This window comes from Genypterus blacodes, unplaced genomic scaffold (assembly GCF_046128005.1).
Source record: "Genypterus blacodes isolate CSIRO-AG114 ecotype Tasmania unplaced genomic scaffold, CSIRO-AGI_Gbla_v1 ptg000013l_1, whole genome shotgun sequence".
Classification (NCBI taxonomy): Eukaryota; Metazoa; Chordata; class Actinopteri; order Ophidiiformes; family Ophidiidae; genus Genypterus; species Genypterus blacodes.
The window spans coordinates 1,272,501-1,280,000 of record NW_027466827.1 but is presented as its reverse complement, the minus strand read 5'-3'; positions in this window follow the sequence as shown (position 1 = coordinate 1,280,000).

Below are 7,500 nucleotides of genomic sequence, written 5' to 3'. Positions count from 1 at the left end.
CAGACAGAACGACAGAAAGAAAGAAAGAAAGAGAGAAAGAAAGAAAGAAAGAAAGAAAGAACAGACAGAACGACAGAAAGAAAGAAAGAGAGAAAGAAAGAAAGAGAGAAAGAAAGAAAGAAAGAAAGAAAGAAAGAAAGAAAGAAAGAAAGAACAACAGACAGAACGACAGAAAGAAAGAAAGAGAGAAAGAGAGAAAGAAAGAAAGAGAGAAAGAAAGAAAGAAAGAAGGAAAGAACAACAGACAGAACGACAGAAAGAAAGAAAGAGAGAAAGAAAGAAAGAAAGAAAGAAAGAAAGAAAGAAAGAAAGAACAACAGACAGAACGACAGAACGTAGAAACGACAGAACATAGAAACAAAGAAAGAAAGAGAGAAAGAAAGAAAGAGAGAAAGAAAGAAAGAAAGAAGGAAAGAAAGAAAGAAAGAAAAAGAAAGAAAGAAAAGGCCTTTAGAGGGTCTGACTTATAGACTTGTGATGGTTCAGTTGATCCGACCTGCTGTAGATGTGACTCTGCTCCTCATTCTACCTGATTCCAGCCCTTCCTCACCCTGACCCCGTGTTCCTGCACATGTCACTCATCTCTTCTTCTCTGGGCACACGGGACGGTCAGACTGTAATGGAATTCCTCACGAGCGCTGCCGCTGCTCAATCTCATTCTGGCTCCGGCTTTGAACTCTGGCTCGGTTGCTCTTCAGCTGGAGACAGAAAATGGGGGACAGAGGGAGAGAATCGTCCGGCACTGATTTGCTGTAAAAACTCAGACAGAAGATCATTTCAGCGCCGCTCGGGAAGATCAAAAGCTCAGCTGGCAGAGAGCGACTGTGAGGGGAGATGCTATCGCCCCGCTCTCATTTCATTCACAGACGAGTGTGAAATGACTTCATCCGCTGTATGGACTCACACTAGGCAGCATTATGCACCACTGTTACCCTGACGATGCCCTCCTCTCTCTCTCTCTCTCTCTCTCGCTCTATCCTCGGCTACAGGCTACACACGCCATACACCTCGTCCTCATAACACACCTGTGAGGTTTGGCTGTGTGTGTGTTAGTTGGTGTAATCTGTGCACTGTTCCCATTATAATGAGCTCTAATAACACCAAACAGAGACGGAATTGGAGTGAGTGTCAAGTATGAAACTACAGGAGCCAGTGTGGGGCCTTTGGGTGCCATGTTGCCATGTTGCCATGTTAGAAAAAGGCAAGGAGGCAACTTCCTCAGACGTCTAAGCCTTAAAATCTTGAATACACTTGAATAATTTTGTAATCAATGTCATAAATTGGCTTGATTGTTTAAGGAACAACAACAGAAGGTTTTTGCTGTGGAGGGAGATGGCAGCACACACTGCAGACACACACTGGGTGAGAGAGAGAGAGAGAGAGAGAGAGAGAGAGAGCGAGAGAGAGAGAGAGAGAGAGGGATAATGAGATAATAAGAGTCTCCTTTAAAGAGGGATTTTCCTCCTCTCTCTTCTCTCTCTCCCACTTGTCTCCCCGCTTTAGCCCTCGTCTTCATTTCCTCCTTCATTAAAAGGGGGAGTCCGGCTCAGAGCCCAGCCGTAATGCTACGTGTCGGGCATGCAGCCCTCCTTTTCCCTCCGTCTCCAATTTCCTCCCTTGCTCTCGCTCCCCGCGCTCCTCCTGTCTTCCTTCTTCTTCTTCTCGTCTCTCCCTTGACTACTCTGTTTAGCTGTTTAAGCTTATGACACAGAGAATATTGCATGTGTAAAGGCCGTTTCATCACACGCACGCACACACACACACACACACACACACACACACACACACACACACACCTACTCACTCACACACACACACACACACACACACCAACACACACACACTCTTGCCCAGAGCGAAAGGCCCCAGGCAGTCTCTTTCCCACTAGCCAGGGGCGATCATTCTGCCTCTATGATACTTTAACTGTGGGATGTCAGGAAACATTAGGCCTTTAAAAGCACAACTACGATGCAGACACACACACACACACACACACACACACACACACACACACACACACACACACACACACTCACGTTATATCCTACACTGTAGTCCTGTTCTGCTTCTTCCAAGGCCAGAGTACTTTTGCTATTTCCGTTTGCAAAAAAACATTAACAAAGTCAGAAAAGCTGCAATCAATGGACTTTTAGACTTCTGATCTTCACCCAGTTAGAAAAAGTGTGCCTAAAGTGATAACTAACACATTTTTGGTCTTTATTGAACATATTGTTTACTCATTCACAGTATAGAAGCTTGTATTTAACCCCTGGTAGGACCTCAGATGTTCTCCTGGAAGATGCATCCATACACTTTTGATTTCTCTCATCCGACGTCTTGAGGGAACATCCAGTTGGCCTCTGTAAGCTTCAGGTGTACCTGTCCCATCGTCTGTAGGGCCTCTGAGAAAAGAGCAGACGGAATATTTCAGCGTTTTAATAATAAAAGATCTGACGTCGGGATTTGGGGACGGATCAGCCAAGGAATTGTTTCTGTAACCTTCCAATAACCCCAGAATTTCATCTAAGATCAGGGAGATTGAGCCAGATCCATAGAGAGAGAGAGAGAGAGAGAGAGAGAGAGAGAGAGAGAGAGAGAGACTCGGATATTAACATTTAATGAAATGCACATTTTTTAAGTGTTTACCAAATCCACTGAAAGACCATGTTTTGATTTGCCCTTTATTAGTTTGTTTTCGCTTAATCTCTTTTCTCCTCTTAAGTTCTCAGTTCATCCAGTTTGTGCCTGAGATGCTGGTCTGGTTTTTGGTTGCAAATTTCTCATTAAACTTGGTTTGGTTTGATCCAGGAAGGTACCAACTCACTGACGTTGATGGGTTCTGTACGACAGCACACCTGTTACACACACACACACACACAAAGTACGACACATGGCTGGCATCGTTGTTGGCCAAACACTGAGTGTGCACAGTGGAGCTACAGTACAGACGTGGATCAGAACTTTTTGAAGTAGATTGTTGTTTAATTTGAGCAGGTCGGCCATCTCTGGGTTTCTGGCTTCAGTTCTTTGACTTCCTCATGTTGCTTGAGTCTGTGTGTGTTCAGTGTGTGTACGCGACAACAAACACTGAAGCTTGGAAGTCATTAACAACCTTTCTAATGATCTCAAAGTCAGGTTTCTGTATCTGAAAACTGCAAGAAGATGAAGTTCTCTCTAGGTTCTATTAGCAGCAGAGCCAAAAGTTTCCTTCCCACATTTTCTACTTTAACTTTGCCGGAAAACACATATTAACACATAACAGATGCTAAGGCCCAGTGTGTGTTTGCGTGTGTGTGTGTGCACGTGTGTATGTTTAGCCGCGGGCCACTCTGGTGTTAATTGGATAATGAGGTACAATGACAAATCCCTGTTGCTGCGACAATAAGGTGCTGCTGTCCAGGTTTAATATCACAGCCCGGTGTAATGCTGTTTGGACACACACACACCACACTTACACACACACACCACACACACAGCTCAGGTGTCCATCGTTCCACTGGGGAATCTAATCTGGCTCTTCCTCCCAGCAGCCAATCAGAGGAGGCCAATGCTGCCCCAAGAACCAATCAATTATCCCTAATACTTGTTCCTTTCCTTTCCTTTCCTTTCCTTTCCTTTCCTTTCCTTTCCTTTCCTTTCCTTTCCTTTCCTTTCCTTTCCTTTCCTCTCCTCTCCTCTCCTCTCATCTCCTTCCCGCTTGTCGCCTGTCCTCCACTCTCTCATCCCGCCATAACTGGGGGATGATGGCCCATAATTCATTGGGATCCGGGCTGCCCCAGACACGCTCACATTAATTGGATGTCCATATTAAATGGAAAATGAGAGCGGCGCTGAGGGAGAAAGTGAATGAGTGACTCTCTTGGCTGCTATTGACCTATGAGGAAGAGACGCTGCCCTTTTCCCCGCCGCTCTCCCTCACCCAGTTTTCTCTGCTCCCGTCAGCGTGATGGATCTCAAAGCATTCATTTTCTGACCCCTCACCTGGAAGCAGATTAAGAGCTCTGATTCAATAGGGCCGTTAATGGGGGCGCCAAAAGTTTATGAGGATTTCTGGAAAAGGCCAGGGAAATTAGATTGTAAGCTAACAGATTTATTGCTCTGTTTCAACACATTGTAAAAAGATTATAGGACCTGCAGGCAGGTTGGAGGGACAGCGGGGAAGCGGCGTGTCGCCTGGTGTGACGGAGAGGTGGAGGGAGGGAGAGAGAGAGAGAGAGAGAGAGGGAGTCCTACTTTCACATATCCCTGCTATTCTACACTGACAGGGCAAAGATAACCTGACCGGAACCGCGAGGGCAGATGTTTAGACGTTACGCGTCTCAGTTCAAAGTCACAGCCTGGGAGGAGGAAACTCAGCTGGAGGTGAAGTGACACAGAGTCCATCGCTCTTCATCACGCTGCATGCTGCTGTGCTCTCTAACCTGTGGTAAACCTGAAGGTGAAGGCGAAGTAGGAAGTCTCCTTGTATTTTAATGCCAAAATGGGAGCGATGGAATGGGAGAAATAGGAGAAAAAGTTAGATAGATGCTACAAGAGGCAAATACAAATACATAAACGTCATGAGTTAGCTTCCAGTGAAATAGCATCAAGGTGAAAGTTTGCCTTTGACAATCGACAGCAAAAGTCAAGACAATGTTCCTCTGCAACTTAAAAGTGAAACTCCAGAATAAGTGGCGTTTATAAAGACATATAGGTACAGCAAACATCGAAATGTGTATTGATTTTTGAGTCTTTTTACACCTGAACTAAGTCACTGACAAGGTTTTTTCTGGAGATCTTAAGTGTCGACTAACCAGGACCACAGGCATTTGAACGGACACTTGACGGATCCCCGTGCTACTAACTCTCCAACAGTGCAAAGACATTATGAACACCGCAGTAACAACGTCATGTATCCTGGATTAAGGGTCCATTCAAAGGCCTGCAGACCTGAATGCTGCATCGTACCACAAAAACAATGTCAGCCACCTTGTTTGCATGTAAATGAGCTGAAAATCGTGAAATCTGAAAAGCCGGATTTTCTGTTTAAACATCTCAATCCTGAACAGCTACCGTTTGTCTTTTCAGTCACGGCGCTTCAAAAACCGCTGGAAACTGAACCCACGCTGTGAGTAACTTGTTTTAACGACGGCGGGAATGACGAGCCAAGATGTGAACACGCAGCAGCAGATTCCCCCGCGTGTTCGCTAGAATTCTGTCACGCGTGTTGGTTAGTTTTAGGGGGGGATGGCGGCTGTTGGGGGGGGGGTTTGGGGGCTTAGAGTTAAGACTTCCGCTGCAGTGCTGAACTCTCTCTCTCTCTGTGGGCTGAGCGACAGAGTTTTGGGGTTTAACCCTCTGATGTCTGCTGTTGGGATGCACACCAACGCCTCAGGATCTCTTTCTGTAGTAAATTAATTTACATTTGGTGGATTTTCTAAAGATGCCAGCTTCCTGTGGAGCCACAGAGATCAAAGTGTCTCATTCTGTGTGTTTGATGATGTTTGATGTTTGCTTTGAGTGTGAATGTTGCTGACTTTTTTCGCTGTCTTTTTCTGCGCTCAGCGGGCGGCGCTCCTTCCTGCCCTTCCTCCTGCTCAAACTCAGTAAGTTGTCAATTTGCATTTAACTTTCCAGATTCCCTTTGTTGACACATTCTTAATCACCTCATGATAACCCTCCAACAAGCATTTGATGTGTTATGACACGGGAGGACACCATCAAGGTTGATGTCGCGCAAAATTGGCACAAAAATTGCAACCGGATCAGTGAGAATCCAGCTTTGAAAACTTTTTGTGCTGATATCGTAGTTAAATTTAGGGCTGCATTTCATATGAAGATACAGGTGGGAACTGGCAGCAAGTTGTGGACATTTGCATCATCTTGAATCTGCAGTTTGACTATTTTTAGCCACAATTAAACGCATTTTGGTCCAGAATTAAATCAGCTTTGTTTTAAGGTGTGAAGCGAGTGTTACGACCTCACGGGGGCGCTACTGCGACTCCAGTTATTTCTTTACTTGTCGCGTTTTTGACTGTGACTGACAGCTGAAGCGGCGCCTGGCGTGTAGAGCGGCCAACGTTTCCCAGTAGCCGTGAATATTGAAAGTAAAAGTGGCATCAGTGGGGAAATCAAAGCGTAGCTGCAATAACAGCAACATGCATAATGGAAGGGTGACGCTGTGATCAGGCAGCTGTGACGCCGCGATCACGTTTACTGCCAAATGAATCCAGGAAACAGGATTCATATCGCCTCTTCATTCAAATTCCATTATTGCAGAGGATGTGTGTGTGTGTGTGTAGAGCGTGTTGTGTTTACGTGGGTGTGTGTGTGTGTGTCAGTGAGTTAGTATGCAAACAATTACCAGAATCCCGCCTGACTCTTCCTACACATATGAGACCCCGAGGGTGAAACAACCCTCTGGACGCTTTGTGAGGCCCCAACGCCCACTGCTTTGGTGTGTGTGTGTATGTGTGTGTGTGTGTGTGTGTGTGTGTGTGTATACATGCGTGGAGATGGAGCTATTGTTGTTAATCAGATTTGGTTAAATGTCCCCAGGGCAGACACAAAGCAGAACCTCCTCACCTTTAACCTCTCTCTCTCTCTCTCTCTCTCTCTCTCTCTCTCTCTCTCTCTCTCTCTCTCTCTCTCTCTCTCTCCCTCTCACCCCCCCCCCCCCCCTTCTCTCTCTCTCTCTTTCTCCCTCTCTCTCTCTCTCCCATAATCCCCAGCCACTTCACTCATTCAAAAAGGCTAATCAGCTTAAATACCTTGATACACACACAATGTTTAGGAGAGCGTCATGGTGTGTGAAACCTAAACCCAAGACACCAATGTTTCCTTTCCTTTTGACATTTTTGTTATTAAACTTGTCCATTTTTTTTAACTTAATACTCAAATTAGGCTGACAAGAAATTGTTGTGATTTATTTATTATTATTTTTAACACAATAAATTATAGTTAAATGAATTTAGAGGAAATCAGTCAACTAGCTGTTAATTACAGTTCATTCATTTACAGTGAAAAGAACCGCAAGTGGTCAAAATCAATCATCATTTATATAAATTTATACTGATTTGATATTGTCATCACTGACTGAGCAGATAGAAGCGGAAGTAATCACAGTGAGGGTCACAAGAAAAATGGGATGTGTTGATGCAGGGGGGTGTGTGTGTGAGAGAGAGGGGGGGGGGGGGGGGGCATATCCAAATCTCCGTTTTGTTCCGTGCTGCCTTCACTGTCTTTGTGTCTTCTTCTTCACGTATTGTAGACGTGTTGTGTCGCCTCGCTACTCCACATGTGACGTTTCCACTCGCACGTGTGTTTGTGTGTTTGTGTGTTTGTGTGTTTATGCTCTTTTCTTCCTCCTCGCCACCGTATGAACTGTGATATTCAGCTGACCTCAAAGCTAACAATCGCCTGTTTCGTCTCTCCCTCTCTCTGCCCCCCCCCCTAACTCTACCTGGGGCAAAGTCTTATGTAAAACACATTTATTTTTAATGGATTTTTTAATGAATTTTT